Below are 18,066 nucleotides of genomic sequence, written 5' to 3'. Positions count from 1 at the left end.
CAGTTTGGAATTATTTTTACCCCAACATACAGTTTTTCCTACTCTTTTATTGTAATATTATTGTTCTAGGCAAGTTGACTTTCCTACTGGGCCTGTAAGGTTTTTTCTCCAACAAGAAATGCATAATATTATGATAATGGAGGTCTTTAAGAATCAGATGCTCTGGCTTGTGAACACAGGTTCAGGAGAAGAGACAGTAAGAGTGAAGTTATCTTGGGGCATTAGCTTTCTTGCCTCCCATGGCCATTGGTGTCCCATGTTGGTCCAACCACAAACATAGCATGAGGAGATATGTAGGCTGCTGGCTATGTTTTCAGCCAGTTGAATATACATCAACTGAATAGGCTTCCATATACTTCAGCTGAATAGGCTTCTGGCTAAGAGAGAGGGTTCAAACAGTTCCTGGTTGAAATTTTTACAGAATGATTTTAAAACAGAGTTTTCAAGTGTAACCATCCGAGATTTCTTGATAATATGTAAATAGGCTTTTGAGTCTGTTTTCTGGCCACTAACTTGTATTCCTAGAGGAGCCTTTAAACTTGTAGTCCATACAGCCAGATACAGTTTTAAGGTACTGAGATTTTCCAGGTAGCAAGTGCTTGCCTTACAGTTTGTTTTTGATGTAAGTATGACTCACCCCAGTGATTGCAGGTTACAGGACTGAATTATGCAGTTCCAGCAAATTGTCTCTGAGAAACTGGCAAAGAAAGCAAGGGGTGAACATATATTTTTGTGGCAACTATTACAGTGCTCTTCGGAATTAGAGATTATGGGAAAGGTTGAGCCCATGGATGTTAACTGGCATATATTAAAGGATAAGGACATAACTCCCCAATAGGAGGATGAGACCTTGGTTTGGTGTAGCAGGTTTCCTTCTATTGACCCGTGAATTTTAAAAGAGGTCTCAGGTAGGAATTTGGGGTTATAACATGTATAAGTCTAGCCATTTCCTGGGTCACAGACTGAGTAGTTTCATTGTGAGTACAAGTTTCTAGGCGGGTCCCTGTACACTTTTAATAAGTGTGACATAACAGGGTTTTGGTTATGGTGCTCCCTGACCATATTGTTAGTTCAGTGTGAGCACTCTTCTCTGGTCTCCTTTTCTGAAACAAATAAGGGGAGTATTATAGTTAGGAGGAAAAGAAGTGGGCTTAGCTTTCCTTGTGCCTGGAATAGGAAATAAGTAAAGAGTAACATGTTTATACCAGGGAGGAAAAGAAGAAGTTTTTACACGGGGGAGGAGGTTGAGCAAAGTGACAGAACAATAGTAAAACAATGATTGGATTTAAGATTTTTATCACTATTTTATTATATTTTACTCCAGCTTCAAACGTATGTAGAGTAGTCAGCTTCCAGGATGACTAGAGCAGGGCTGTTGACTCCTCAAGTTTTAGCTGAGAACAGACTAGTCAGCTTTCGGAATGACCAGAGTAGGACTTCATCATTTCTCATGGCAACTTGGTCATAGGATTAGCCAGCTCAGATGGTCTGGGTCATGTTTGCTGGTCCACTTGTCTTGGGCTGCAAGTTTTAGTTGACTGTGGTGGATCCAACGCACAATTTCTGCAATGTTAACAGCAGTGGAAGTGGACAAGGTTGCAGGATGGGGCCCATCCCATATGGGTTCTAGAGTGGTTGGATTTTATTTCTGACCTACACAGAGTCCCCAGGTCTAAAGTGGTGTGCTGTGTTTGTTGGGCTTATGGAGAATCTTTCCCATACCCAGCCATGGACCTCTTGCATGGCTCTCTTTAACGCCTGCATTTGCCTTCTTAAAGTTAATTCCCTAGTTTGCAAAGTTCACCCCTAATTTGAGCTATGATTGGGGATGGCCAGTGGAAAATAGTCCCTGAACTGTCTCGGTCACAAATTTCAGTCCATTTTCTGACCCTAGAGTTAGAGGCATTCTCAATCTGGGGATATCGTCTCTTAACAGTACTTCTGTTACTTCTCATGATTTCTCTGTTAGGGTGGGCAAAGCCTCAACTCATCCTGAAAAGGTACAGAAAATCACCAGTATGTACTTACAGCCCACTGATTGGGGCATCTCAGTGAAGTTTCTAAGAAGGTTTTCACAGGGTGTGGCTCCCATTTCCTGAATTCCCAGGCGCCAAGTGGGCCCTTGTCATGGAATGTTCTGGGCACAAGTTAGACATTGTTTGCAGACAGATCAAGTGATGACAGTGAGCTGTGGCACATAGAAATGGTGTCCTAACAGTGTTTTCAGTGCCATTTTTCCCATGTGGGTTCCTTGATGGAATTGTTTCACAAATTTTGGGGCCAGCATTTCGTGGTTGGCTAGCCTCCTATTGGAGAATTTTCACCATCCCTTTTTATATATTTTCCAGACCCTTGGGAAAAGCAGAGCTTCTCATTTGGAGGTAACTTGAAACCTCTGAGAGGTGCATATTTGGGGGGAGAGTCAGCTATGGCTGTCTGTCTGTCTATGGGTAGTCATTGCTGCCCCTTTTGCATTCCTGTCTACCTTTTTGTTCCTTTTGGCTTCCAGTGATCCTGGCTTTTGGTGCCCCTTGCAGTGCATAGCAGCTGTCTTCTTTGGAGTCCATACAGCATCTAAGAGTTGCAGAAGTTTTTCTTTGTACTTTTTTTTTTTTTGGCCCACCGCAGTTAAGAATCCTTTTTCTTTATATATAGCCCCATTATCAGGCAGCGTGGCAAAAGTATATTTGGAATCAGTATAAACATTGGCCATTTTACGTTTTGTCAGCAGAACGCTCTCATTGGGGCTATTAGCTCTGCCTTTTGGGCTGATGTTCTGGTGGGCTGAGCTTCTACTACTGAATCTAATGTTATTACTGCATACCCAGTTTCATGGACCCCTTTCAGTATATAGTATTTACCATCTGGGTCCCAGAGGGGTTGCTCTATAAGGTCTTTCTGGCTTGAGAATACATCATCTACTGTTTCCACAGAGTCATGAAGGAGGACCCCCGCTTTAATTGGGACTAAGGTAGCCAGGTTAAGATGTTTATTATTTCCAAAGTTATGTCGGGATTTTTGCTTATGAGCCCCTGGTACTGAGTCACTCTTGGATTTGATAACTAATAGTGCGCTGTCTAATCCAGTAAAGTTAGAACTGACTATGGTATACCCAGATGGTCAGTTGTTGTCTTAGAGCTAGTTTTCTATCTTGTTGTTCCAATAGGGTGGTGGCAGCTAGTGCCCTAAGGCAAGGAGACTATGCTAGGGCCAAGGAGTTCAATTGTGTGGATAAGTACATCACTGGGCGAATTCATGATTTCACAACTTGGGTCAGGACACCTATAGCCAATCCCTTTTATTCATGGACATGTGGAAAGAAAGGCTTACTTATATTTGGCAGTCTTGTGGCTTGGGCCTGTGTTAAGGCTTCTTTGGCTTGTTTAAACACCTTCTTTTCCTGGACAGCCTCTCAAAGGAGGGGTTTCCTTTCCTCTCTCTTTGTGCCTTTATATAAGGGCTTGGCAATTAGTGAGAAATTTGGGATCCAGATACAGCAGAACCCTGCATTCCCCAAGAATTTTCTCATTTGGCACTGGGTGGTTTGAGTTGAGAGTGCATAAAGACATGGCTTTTGCTCACTGCTGAGCTGGTGTTCCCATTGGCTTACTATGAAGTCCAGATATTTGACACTTTCTTGGCAAATTTGGCCTTCTTTCTGAATACCTTATAACCAGTTTTTCATAAAGGAGATGGAGGAAGTCTTGGATTCCTTGGTAGCTGCCCCCTGGGGTTGGGGCTGCTAGGAGAAGGTCGTTTATGTATTGTAGCAAGGTGTAGTTGTCATTTGGTGTGGTGAAGGCCTTGATGTCTGAGGCCAGTGTGTCTCCAAAGATTGTAGGAGTGTTTTTGAATCTTTGTGGTAGTCCATGTGAGCTGCTCCCCTGTGCCTGTGACTCAATCATCCCATTGAAATGCAAAGATGGACTGACTAATTGGTGCCAGGCAAAGACAGAAGAAAATATTCTTTAAGTCTAGTCAAGTAAATTAGGCAGCACTTGCCAGAATGAATCTTATTAGCATGCACGGATTTGGTATCACCAGGTGGAAGGTTACAGCAGCCTGGTTCATTTCATGTAAGTTTTGCACTGGTTTAGATTTACCAGACTCTGTATTTTGTTTTGGCAGCAGTGGAGTGTTCCAGGGTGACTCACACCAGACTAAGATTCTGTGTTTGAAGGGTCACTTTAAATGTTTGTGAATACCCCACGTGTCTTCTCAGAGAAATAGGTATTGGTGAACCTGAACTGGAGTTGCTCCTGGTTTTAGCTTTACTATTATCAGTGCCTGATTTACAGCCTTTACAGCCAGGCTCAGTGGGTTATTGTTAGCCCATATTCCAAAATTTTTACTCAGTAGTGTAAACACTTTCTCCAGCCCTGGCTTATGAGACAGTTCTGGTGACTGTTTTGTCTATATTCTTCATTCCTCAGCCTGCAGAATAATGAGGGTTAACACCATGACCTTTGGGTGAGTTAGGCTTAAAGTTATAGCCTCGTGTGGCCCAAAAGAAATCTGTGCTGTCAGTTTCTGGAGCAGATCTCTTCCAAGTAGGGGATCTGAGCAACTTGGGAGGTATAGGAATTCATGTTGGACTTCTTGTCCCTCTATGACATACCTTCTAGGCCAGCAAGATGGCCTCCTTTCTGGATCCCTTGTAGCACCAATAATAGTTGTATCATGTTTAGATAGTGGCCCTATGGGCTGTGTCACTACTGGTGTTCACCATAAAGTCCATCTGTTGCTCCCCTACTTCTACTGTGATCATGGGCTCCTGGGGACTTGGGAGATGGAGCCCGGTCTTGCATAGTCTTCCTATTTTTCGGTCTCTGCCAGCCCAATTAAGTTGATGCCTGGCTCCCTCATGGTGTGGTGGTCATTGGCTGGCTGTTTGATAGTTTTGTGTCCTCTGTTATTTCTTTTACTACCCTCTAAACACTTATTTTTCCAGGGACCCCCTTTTTTTGCAGTGCAAATATTGATCCCTATCTAGTCTCAGCTGACTTTTGGGTCTCTGCCCTGCTTGGCCCCTTCCACATCTGTGTCTGCATCTGCATCTGCTTGTGATGATAGCTTCCCTTTCCATGAGCGCTGCCACTAGCAGATCGGCCTTCTTCCTGAGTCTCCAATCAGCCTCACTTTGTGCTTTCTGGTCACAGTTAACGTACACCTTGGTGGCCAATTCTGAAAGCTGGGTGGCATTCATGCCTGCAAAACCATCTAGCTTTTGCAGTTTTCATCTTATGTCCCCCTGGGCTTGTCCTACAAATGCTGCATTTACTATCTGCTGGTTCTTATCCTTGGGGTCAAATGGAGTGTAAAGCCAGAATGCCTCAAACAGTTTTTAATAAAACTTGCTAGGGCTCTCGTCAGTTTCTTGAAGCACTTCTGAGATTTTTTCTGTATTGATTACCTGTTTTCTGCCTCCCTTTAGCCTTTGCAAGAGTGGTTTTCAGTATGCCTGCAGATGCTGAAACTGGTCAAATCATTTGGGTCCCAGTGGGAGTGCGCTTCTGGGAACTGGACCTGAGAGTATGCCCGGAAATTAAATGTGCCTTCTGGCACAGGGGCTTCTGGCCAGTTGAGGGCTGAATGAGCCATCCTTCTGTGCTCTTTGGTGTTAAACAGCATCAGGAGAAGATGTTTACTATCTGGACAAATTGAATTATGTGTCTGGAAAATGGACTGTATCAGATCTATGAGGGCCAGGGGCTTCTCCATGTAGGAGAGAATATGGTGTTTCCAGTTAGGGGATCAGTGATTGAAATAGGCTGGTAGATAAGGGTCCATTTCCCCCCTTACGTATGGCCATATTCATCAAAGTAGAGGCCTCCCCAAGTCTCCTTGAAAGGCATCTGCAGAACCAGGGCATGGCCATAGCAGAGGCAGCTCACTTGATTATTCTGACACTCCTCCTTGACCTCCTGGGGCAGGGGCTCTGATTTCTCCCTTTGGGGTGAAACCCGGGGTGTGTCACCATCTGAATTTGACTCCTCATGGGCCATTGGCCTTGGTAAAAGGGGGCTAATTGGGGTATAGGAGGAGGGATTTCTGTCTCTTCTGGTGGTTTCCACAAAGCCAGTTTTTCTTGCCCTTCTTATGGCTTTCCCTTTTTCTCCATTGCTGCTGGTGAAGCTGATTCCTCTTTCACTTTAGGCTCAGCTTGAGCAACAAGCGTTTTGCAGTAAGCCATCAGGAAGGACTGTAGCCATGCTGGTTGGGATGATATTTAGCCATAAGTCAATATAAAAAAATTGGTCTGGATACCCTGGCTATTCTCTGACCCCAGTCACCACTTGATGTGCATGGCCAATTATTCCCCATCTATTGTTCCTTCAGCTGGCCACCCAACACTAAAATAGGGCTACTCTATTTTACAAAGACTCTTTTACCTCTGGGGAGTCGACTTGATACTACAATTCCCAGTGTAACTTTTCTTAAACTTTTTAACGTGTATTCTAATATGGTGGGTTTTGACAACTTCCCTCACATTTCCTCCCAGTTATAGTGTCATACACTTACTCTTTTACTTTTGCTTCAGAATGATTAGACAACCTCTCTTGTGGGAGTATTTCAGATGATGCTTAGCTTTAATGGATGGTTTGTATAACCCCTGAACCCAGACCACCACAATCACTAAATTGTGTGGTGCCTGACTAAGCCATATGTGGTAGTTCCGGAGGACATTTGCCAGTAATCCCGGTTGGTCCCACACTTCACTTGGGACATATGGTCTATGCTAAGAGATTTGCAGCCCCACATACATCACCCTACTCTTGCACATGCATTCACACAGTTTCCACTCTCAGTTCCTCTTCAGAGGTTGTGGCGTAGGTTTCATCTGAATTAGAGAGCAAATCTTGTGTCCTGGTTTGGATAACTAGATACACACTGGGAGGTGATCAGACTCCCATTCCATCTTTATGGTATGGGTCCTTCCTTGGGCCCCAAACCTTCCCATGGTTCAGCTGCATGCTGTCCCTGGAATTGTCCTGTAGCCCCTTAAGTTCCATTGTGCTTTCGGGGGCTGCATAGGGTCACAGGACATCTGGCCTCTCTTTCAGGTTGAAGTTCTTCTGATGGTGCACCTGGGGTCACAGGTCTTTCCTGGCCTGGGGCTCCAGTCTGACAGGCAAAAGAAACAGCATACCTGTTGTCTCCAATCCTGGATGAGCTCCCAGAAAATGTTGCAGGAATTAAGGAATAGTAGAGACCAGTGGGTGGAAAAGAAGAATTGTATTGTGTGCACCCTGATTTAGCAGATTAACGTTTAAACACTGAGCCCCAAACAAAGACAGGGCTTGACTTTTGAGTAGCTTGGATATTCTCTCTAGAAGTGTTCTTTGGATTTGTGTATTGGTAGGTCATCCTCTTCTGGTTCATTGACTGGGAGAAAACAGTATTTCCTTGAAGCCCTTTTTATCTGTGCCTATTGGACTTTGTCAATTAGAAGCTTCTACAGTCCATCATCTGGGATACATGAAAGACCTAAAAATCCCAGTAAATTTACATACTGTCACTCTTCAAGTTGTGAAGTCCCTAGAGAAAATGTCTTCCTCTTTCTACTTTTCAGAGTCTGTGTTTCCCTTCTGACATTATGTCAGAAACATTGGTATGTTGCAGTGTAACTGGGAATTCTAAAAAGTGAAAGTTATAGAAAGGCTTTTAAAGTATCATGCAAAGAAATCATAGGATGATAATATTACAGAGAATGGCATGATTAGATTTACCTACAATGAACTGATTGTATAAAATAAAGTTTTCACCAAAATTAAATAATCTCAAAGAAGTCTTTATAATATATGTGAAATATATGTGAAATAGCCAATGATTTATAGCATATAAATAATATAGGACAGTGAAGAAAAGATAGAATACCTTCCATACACTTGGAAAAATAATATCGTTGGCAATGCTTTCAGAAAATGTAAGCAAAAATATGTCTTGCCTAAACTGCAGAAGGGATATAGTAATAACACCTTTCTCAGAGGTTTTCTTTGTTAAGTAACAAGTGATTTGATAGAAATCAAGCACTTATTTCTAGCTCTCTGGAGCAAAGTGAAAATTTGCAAAAGCAACTCTCATGACAGCCAGAGACTATAAGTGTAAGACAAAATTATTTTTTAAAAATTCAAACTCACTATCAAGAAAAACATCATTTCTGAGGTTTGGACTCCAATAATATTGGTTGAGATTAACCTTAGTAGTTTGTTGAAGTAGTCAATTGAGGAGTAAAGTTGGATATACTCCCAGGAAAGAAACCATTTCTTTGTTCAAGAGGGCTGGACCCCCTGCCTAAATCATTGGTGAAAGTTCGTATTGCTCAGACATTTAGTGGGAACATTTGAGTCAATACTGAAAGCCATGCCCACAGATACTGGGATCTAACACAGAATGAGGTTTTTACTCAAAGCCATGACATAAAATTTCATATCTCAACCTCTATCCAGTGTGATATTCTAGACTGAAGAGATGATTTTCATGTTACCTGAAATATACAACCACCTTAAAATAAGAAACTGGAATAAAATACTAGATTGAACAATTAAGTTCTTAAAAACCTGAAAAGATTAATATAAAACTGCCCACCCACCAATAATAACTTTACATTTAAAAGGTTAACTTTTATTTACCACTTCAAAGACAACATTGCAAAATCAATGTTGGAAGTTCCATGCCCTAAGAGATAGTCAAGATGCTTAGGGGTCACCCTCAAAAATGAAAAGTTAAATCAAAAGAGTCTTCATAATAACTAGGGTTAGGTGTTTTGGGGGATGAAGAAATGGAATCTAAGGGAAAAACAAGTGGGTAACAGGATACAAATTTTTTAAATAGACAATTATTCATCATTGTCTAAATGAAGCATATATTAAGGGAAATCAAATAAATTTTTTTTTTTTTTTGACATGGAGTCTCGTTCAGTCACCCAGGCTGGAGTACAGTGGCACGATCTCGGCTCACTGCAAGCTCCGCCTCCCGGGTTCATGCCATTCTCTTGCCTCAGCCTCCCAAGTAGCTGGGACTACAGGCGCCCGCCACTATGCCTGGCTAATGGTTTTTGTATTTTCAGTAGAGACGGGGTTTCACCGTGTTAGCCAGGATGGTCTTGATCTCCTGATCTTGTGATCCTCCCGCCTTGGCCTCCCAAAGTGCTGGGATTACAGGCGTGAGCCACCGCGCCTGGCCTGTTTGTTTTTTATACAGAAGATTCAGCATAAATATAGCAAGAATAAGTAATTTCCTAAGTAGATGTGAAAGTAAGGTTGCCAGATGTAGGGGGAAAATACAGGAATTTAAATATCACATTTTAATTTGAAATTTGGCAATGTATTGACAAACAACAAAGAATTATATTTCAGTGTAAGTCTGTCCATGCAATATTGAGAATATTACTAAATTACAAAGCTATTGAGAATTATACTAAAATGCTGTTTGTTGTTTATTTAAAATGAAAATGTAACTGGGAATCCTTCATTTTATCTGGTGACCATACATGAAAGGGAAGTTATGAAAGTTGAGCTCAGATTAGGAAACTTTCATCTGCATTTAAAAAAAACACCATGAGACAAAAATGTTTAGAAAGGGCAACAGGCAGAATACAAAAATAATCTCTACACAGAATATTATTCCACATATGTTTTTGTTACTTAGAGATACATTTTTCAACTTATGAAGACTATGCAAATATCAAAGACCTATCAAAACACCAAGGAAAAGAAGAATAAAAGTTTCCTTGTTTCCTTTTTTTAGCAAGAAGAATAAATATCCAAATGAAAGAGGTATTACAAGAATTTTTTATGAGGCTAATAAATGTTTTACTTTGTTAGAAAAAAGTTAACTGGGTTCTACTGATTAGCTAACAAAGTTTAGAAATATCGTGACAAATGTCAAAAGCAGGAAAAGAAATAAATATGAGTAAGAAAATTAAATCAACACAATTAGGAAAATAGGTGGCAGGTGGGGAAGGGGAGAGAAGAACTAAGGCAGATATGCCAAAGCAGAGACAAAGAAAATCTAGGGTAGAACAACTCTCTAATCAGATATTAGTTAGAGAGATATGAGAGTAACCATATTAGATGTAAACAGTTTATATTTCTGTGTTAAAATATAAAGTACTCTAATATTAGATTGAGAAAAAATTACTTTTACCTAGAAATAATCACCCTGAAATATTGAAAATAAAGGTTTAGAGAAAATCAACAGGTATTTATCAAAAAAGTAAGGTCACTGATATTATACAAGGCAAAGGAGAGTTTTAAGGAAAATACAAACAATAAAGAGGGATAATAAAATATAATTTATGAGGTAACAGACAAAATAAGAAATATCAAAATATGAAAATATCTTTTAAAGATAATATAACAGTCACAAATTTAAATGTCTCAGCAGCATTGTCTCAACCTACACCTGAGGCAAATTTTATGAATATCTATTTATGTAGACAAATCCCAATTGTAGTGAGAGGTGTTTAATATATTACTCACTTAGACTGATGAGTATACAGAAATTTAATAGTTAATAGATATACTTTGCAATGTTTATGTACTTACTTTTCTTCAGGTTTTTAAAGTGAAGCCTAGTAGTAGAGCACATTTTCAGGATTTGACAGCTCTGCTAGTAGAGAAAGAATTAATACAGAATAACCCTCATCCCCTTTAACATCAAGTCTATCTAATCTAAGTAGCACCTTGCTTTACCTTCTGACATGCTCACTAGTCATCATGCTCAACCTTCTTTTCCAGATCCACTTTCTCATGATACTGTCTTCTAACTGGCTTACATGGATGCCAGCAAAATACAGGCTTACCAGGGTATCAAAGCAAAGAAAGAACACAAACTGCAAGATATCCAGTTTCTCTAAAAGGAGTAACTCACTTCTTACACATAAATGTTTGCCAGAGTGTTTCAGCCAACGCATTGACAGCTCTGACAAATTATCAGACAACTGCTCTGCATTACAGATGTGTATCCCACCAAACTAAAGTAGATGTTCAAACACCTTTCTGTTTCAAGCTGCTGAGATGTAGCTCCTGGAATACCTTCCAGTGAGTACATCTTTTTCTTTAGAGCAAATATTGCAGGTTATATGTTAGCAATTTTAAAAGGTAACACTTTGACAAAATGACCTTTCACTCTGGAAATTTGTGGCACATTCACATTTGCTGCTAGAACATTTCTCTCAAGACACTCAATGGAATATGTGATACTCTTTGATAAGGACCTGTGACATGCCAGCATCAAAAATTGAGACGATAAATTCATATATATGCTATCTATTCTCAAATAAGTGTTACCTACATAGGAAATAAAGTGAAATTGGTGTGAAGTTTCAATTCTGACAGCTGGCACTTATTAAACTTTGGCGCATAAGTAACGTGATTCATCTCATGACTTTTTAAATTAGCTTTCTCTCCCAAGTCCGTGTCCCATTAATTTCCTCAGCCAAGAAGAAAATATTTTTCACTAATCCTAAAAGTAGGTACAATTCTACTGACTCTACTAGATACTCTAAAAAATCTAGATTCAGACTCATTGACAAGAATTCCAGAAGCACTTTTATAATAGGTTTTATTTCAACAAAATACTGATCTAGTTTTTATTATCCTTGAGAAATAAATGTCATCTCTGCCTTAAAGAGTATTTGGTATACATTTTTCAGAATTTATGTCAAAACCAATGACCTAAGTATCTTTCACAGAATTTCGTTCTATGTATTTTTTTAAATTAAGAATTTTTACCTCACCAAAACAACCACCAGTTTAAACTATTTTTTAGTGGTCTGGGTAAACAGTTTCACATCCACTATCTAAAACCTAATTTCAAATTGGCCAAAGACCTGTAACCTTTGACTTCTATAGACTTGAAGATGTAAGTAATTTAAATTAGGGTTGGTATTTCATTTTCTTCTTATCTAAATCTTAATTCCTTGGAATAACAAAGTTTGGTGTTGCATAAGAAAACTTCCTGAGTTTAAGACATTTTCAAAAGAAATTTGCCTTCTGCCTTATTGTATTCCAGATATTCAGTGACCATAGTTACTGTGTGTTAGTGATGGTAAACTCTGTGCAGTTCTTTATGAAATACTCTATATAACTGTTAGGTACATCAGTGTTTTTCAAATGGGCTGCTTAATACAGGATCCATTGTGTATATTCACCTTAAAATTTAACTTGTGATTTGGCTGTTTCCTGGATTTGAGAGCACCACATGTGCAGAAATGTACTCAAAATTAAGAAAGGAAATACAATTTTATATGGATGCTATTAAATTTGAACATCAAGTATCACATGTATCAGTGGGTTTTTCTTTTTTTTTTTTTTTTTTTTTTGTGGTTACTCTATAAAAATGCCTGTTTGGGATTTTTTTATTTTAACTGAGAGAAGCTCTCTTCTGTATAGAACAAATATTCCAAAATAGTTACGTGTTTTGTTTTCCTGTTGCATGACAAAATTAACTATTATTTCCAGCAATGGTGGTGCTTTCAGAGTCCAGTATTGCAGAAGATGTAGTGCCTCAAGCCTAATTTTAACTTTCTAATTCTGGTAGCTATTGTCAGAAACTTTTGAAAGCTTTGTTTATGTAGCCTTATTTTTTATGTAAAGAGAATTAAATTTTGCTATGTATAATTTTTTGTAATCTAACAGTTAATCCACATTGTCAATCAGTGTCAAGGGCTTCCTATTGTTCTACTCAAGTGTTACAATAAGTATTTGTAGATAATAGTTAATACTTGTCTATGCTTATTTTAAAGATCTATATTGGTGAAAATAGTTGTGGATATATTAAGAGAAATGAAATGAAAGTATAGCTTCATTCACTTGCCTTTTTACTTTATACAAATCTTATCTTTCTTTTTCCCCAGTATGCTGTGACTTTTGAATAATGTGCATAGTAAAGATTTCACACTGGTGTGGTAGTCAAGTCTGTGAGTGCTACTTGGTTTATTTCTGGAAAATTTTCTTCAGCCATTTAAGAAAATATTATAATCTACCGGGCTGTACTGGGTATAAAAGTGCCAAAAGCACTTCTGTAGTTTTCTGTATATAGTAAGTACTTTCCTGACTAGTTTTGAAACAAATAAAAGCCACCTACCTATGAGATTAACAAGGCTTAAACCTGTGCAAATTACAAGCAATCAGTGCCCATGTGTAGTTGTTTATTTTTCAAATCGATGGTATAAAAATTGAAAGATGTACTCAGAAATATAGAGCAACCAGTTCTAACAATTACTCTCTAGAGTTGCAGAGCTAAATATGTTACTCAGAGTTTTATTATATAATGTTTTTCAACTCCTTATTTGTCAATATAATTCTGAATTTGGATTGTCTGCATCTGACCTTTTTTAGTGAGGCCTAGCCTTTGTCACTATTGACACATGCCCACTCCTAATTGAGGTGCTGACTCTGGATCACCATCCTTTATTCATACATGACAGAAAAACAGTCAGCAGTTCAATTAGTGTGCTATTTGTCACCTTCCTTTCTGCCTACTTTTAAGTAGCATTTTGTGCAATTATTTAAGTCACATGAATAGACAGGAAACTAAATAATACATAGATGTGATCACAGGCAGCCTCTAAATTATCCACAGTGATTCTGCCAAAAAACCTAGGACAATCTACAGGTTTCAGTAGAGATTTTTTTTCCAGTTCTGCATTGTAAACGTTGATTTTTAGAAAATAAAAATGAAATCAATTGTAAAGAAGGAGCCATGTGTTTTAAAATTAATGAAACACTTGAAGCCCATTCATTAAGTATGAGGACCAATGGTTCCACAATAAAGATGCTATCTCAGTACATTCCTGCTGCTATAACACAATACATTGGACTGGGTAACTTATAAAACCAGAAATAAATTTCTTACAGTTTTAGAGACTGAGAAGTCCAAGATCAAGGCATTGATGGTCTCCATGTCTGGTGAAGGCCTAGTCTCTGCTTCCAAGATGGCCCCTTGTTGCTGCGTTCTCTAGAGAGGACAAATACAGTGTCTCCTCTAATGGTGGAAGGGCTAAAAAGCTTTGTTAGTTCCATTGAGTTCTTTTATAAGGTCGCTAATTGCTCTCTTATTTGCCTCCCAAAATCTTGAATTTTTACTTCTACCATTCTGGGGTGTTTAAATTCCAACATATAAATTCTGGAGGGACACAATTACTAAAGCCACAGGCATCAAATGCAAAGACCAGAGGCAATATTGTACTATTTCTAATGCCTAGAAAAATCTGTATTTTAATGTTCAGGTAGAAAACAGAAATGCGCTGGGAAAAATGGCCTCTTGTTTTACAGAAGGCAGCCCAGCTCTTCAGAGGAAAGAACACAGCTTACCCTTCCCAAATATAGGCCTAGATTTGACAAATAAGATAGGTTAAACACATTTAAAAATTTGAGACCAAAATAAGAATGTTTTTTAAAAAGAACAGCTCCTTTTAGTGTAATGAATGAGACATTTTATGACTGGAAAAGGGGTTTCACTTGACTTGATTATTCTTGGTTCATACACTATAGTATCAAATACAATTAGGAAAAAACAAATACACTGGATTACACAGTGATTTCTATCGAGAGTTTTGTCTGATGACAGAGAAACATTTACAAAGGGGTAAATGTTATGTATCTTCTCATTATATTGCAATAGAAGCTGGAGAGCAAACCTGGTTTTCAAGAGTCATCTGGTCCTTCATGAGAAAATCCTGTTCAATTACCAAAGGGGAGACAAAAATTAAAATGTAAAAATTTTGAAAATTTGTGTCAGATTTATTTGGTTTCTTTGTAATGTTCTCAATTTATTTTCTGGGGAGTTTCTGGTCTTGCTTATCAATTATATTAGGATCAATTTCACAAGTTAGAAAATCCAATCCTTTCTTTTTATAGTCAGTAATTCTGACTGATTCAATAACTTCTTACAGGCAACCTCAAATTTCTAACCATTTCTTTTGGCTGAAAAAATAAGCAATTAACCGTTCACATATAAAACACAGTGTGGGGAAACCAAGTCCATTTCAACTTTGTCACTAGATTGAAGCATGTCTTTAGGGAGCCTTCCTGAACCACCTTTCTTGAGCTCTGATTACCTGGGGGAAAGGGAAGAATTTTGAAATTAGGTATGCATTAATTTTATGAAATACTTGGCTAAGAACCATTTTTGAAACATATATGTAATTTGAAAGCCTAAAAAAGCAGTGACTTATAAACACAAAATTTAGCAAGCACATCAAAATAAACCATAAGGTATGCATTTAACACCATGATGCTTCTGACATATAAAATATTAATGTCAGTACTAATGTCCTTGTTATATGATAATAGCTTTTTTCTCTTGGTCCTAAATCAGTGAACCACCCTACCTTACAAATTTTGACAAACTAAAATCTCTTAAATATTTTGTCTTAAGAATGAAATATTTTATCTTAAATGTTTATCAAAAGAGTAATACCTTTAAAAGACTCGAGGTTCCATCTGAACTTTCGATTTTTTATGCTTTTCACCTTTTTGTCTTCAACGGAGAAGAACGATTACTTGGATGTGCATTCTTGTTTCGAGAAGTAAAAATAAACCACAGAAGCCCTGTGTGTCCCCGCCCACAGTGTGTGTGCCAGTGAACTAATTTTTCATAATGGAAGTCATTCCTATCATCAATGGAAAACAAATAGATCATCTCAATGAAGGAAGCCATTAATTTCCCTCAAGTGTCCTGCGCTTTAGATTTGAATTAACCAGGAATCCAGGGAACATTCTTATGTTACAGTAATTCAAGCAAGACTTAACAAGGGTGTTAAGTGGACAGAGTAATCCATCTGATAGGACAAGAATCAGAATACAGATGGGAAGAAGAGAACCTGAGGAAAAGGGGGTGCAGCATACGCCCCTGGAAGCAAACTTGGACTGGCAGCCATCTCCACCTTTGGGTTCTTCTAGTACCAGCTAGCTGACACTGACAGCCTCTTCCTTAAACTCTGATTTCAAAGCAACATTCTGAAGCAAAGCACAATCTACTTTTTTACAGCCTTATTTAAGGATCAGATGAGAATGCACAAAAATTACCTTCAAAAACAACCATTTACTACCAAACTCCTAAGCTGCATATTCTACACAGCATTTCTCACTGCTTGTAAGACAAGAAGAGGACAGGGATTCCTTTTCGGGCACCTGCCACTCCTCTGAATTTGGACACTAATTGACTCCCTTCACTCACCTCAATGTAGTTACTAAAGGTGAACAATGCAGCAACTTGTACAGAGAATTAGGTCATAATTATTACCCTTTCTTGATCCAGTTTTTCTAGTTCCCTCTGTTCCCTTTCTAAAATGTAGGTTACTCTGCCTTTTTTTCTTCTCTCTGCCTTCATTCTTTCACTTGCTGTTTCCACATTTTTTTCTTCTTCCTTTTGTTCTTCAATTTCTTTCTGATCTAGATCTAATAGAACAGAAAATAAAGAATTGCTGCCTGTATCACATTGTTCAAATGAATGCAGGACCATTCTGCAGGAGTCCTTGCCAAGATCCAGAGAGACTCTGCTGGGCTTTTGGTTGACATGTGACCTGCTTCAAGTTGCTCTTCCCTGTTCATTGACTTCAGGCCCCCAATCCCAACTCCTTGCCACTGCATTCCACTTCACTTGGCTGAGATGAATACAAGTCACCCTCATCATGGCCGACTCCAACTGACATAGCCTCCCTCCATGTCACAGGTTCTTGTCCTTTACACAGATCTCCTTTCTCTTCTTGAAAGCAAAGCCTACATTTCAACCTCTGCCTTTCATTATAATACCTCTCCTATCTGTATGACCCTGACTGAGCCACTGATCCCTATTTCTATACAGAGCAGTTTTATAATTCTTACTCCCATAAAGATGCTCAAGTCTGTTCTACTCTGAAAAACAGAACAGACATCAAACCCCTGTACTCTCCCAGCCATTCTAGCCATCTCACTGTTCATTTCCCACTTCCTCCAAATGGACGGCAGCCCTTCCTGGGGTTTTCACTATTATTCAGATGTGGATCCTTTCCATATCGTTTCCTCTATTCCTGCTCTCTTCACCTACCCTCGCATCCACACTTCTGAGAGTTTTCTACTATACACATGTGAAATCCCCACAACACCAGCTTCATCATGGGCGTGATCATTCTAGTTCTTTTTTTTTTTTTTTTTTTTTTTCGGTCATGCTCTTTCCATCCTCCATCTGCCCAGCAACCAGCACTGGCACATTCATATTCCCTGTATTTCAGCTGCAACAGGTGTCTTCCACACCATCTCCCTGAAATACTTAAACAGCCCAGTCAGGACTCTCTTTGAAGTCAGTCTGTACCTTCTAGTAACTTGTGGTCATTTCCACCAGGCATTTCCGGAGGGGAAGGTGTGTATCTGCTGTGCAGTGTCTGTGCTCTGGTAGAATTCAACACCATGGTAGTCTGGGCTCCAATAATCTGCCTTTATCTTTCCATATCGATTTCCTGTAACACCACCAGCTTTGTACTAGAAATATTTCATCTCTCTCAACCCACTCACTGGGGCCTGGCCATGGCTGTGTCTTCCTTGCTTGGCATTTGCCTTTACTGTATCCTGAGCCTGTATTAATCCCATGCTGTCATAAAGCCTGATATGCTATTCAAGACCTAACTGAAATGTCATCTCCTCCTTATTTCTGAAGGGACAAGTAACCAAACCAGTCCAGCACCTTACTTGCACGATATCTTGCACCTGCTTCTTGAAAACCTACAGATACTTGTTTCATCCACTTCTATTTTATCCATGGAGTGCCCATGTTTTAATAAATTGTCTCTTCCCTTTGCATCTTGGCACAGATCTCTGCATCTCACATGTTTAATTACATCTCATGCTCAGAAACAATTTTACTGACCTTTCTCTTCAAGTTCCGACACGTAACTTATTTTTTTATAAAGCTAGCAATGCTAATAACAAGAAAAATTCATAGGCTTACTGGAGGATTCTGCACCCTTTTGCTCTTCCTTATTTTAAAGTCATCAGCAGGGAGTTAGTTAGTTTCACGAATAAGAGAGAAGCAACACAATTTTTTCTCTCATCACCACCCATCTCTTCTCAATACTTCTGA

The 18,066-nt window shown here is 38.9% G+C and overlaps 1 pseudogene; it reads right to left on the bottom strand.

Annotated features, from left to right (window-relative positions):
- Positions 1-7,002: 7,002 nt before the first annotated feature.
- The window catches only part of LOC100613329 (centriole and centriolar satellite protein OFD1-like), a 63,528-nt pseudogene continuing 52,464 nt past the window's right edge, over positions 7,003-18,066 (bottom strand).

The sequence above is a fragment of the Pan troglodytes genome, chromosome Y (genome assembly GCF_028858775.2).
Source record: "Pan troglodytes isolate AG18354 chromosome Y, NHGRI_mPanTro3-v2.0_pri, whole genome shotgun sequence".
NCBI lineage: Eukaryota > Metazoa > Chordata > Mammalia > Primates > Hominidae > Pan > Pan troglodytes.
The sequence above is the reverse complement of the archived record's forward strand: the minus strand, read 5'-3'. Positions and strand labels throughout refer to the sequence as shown.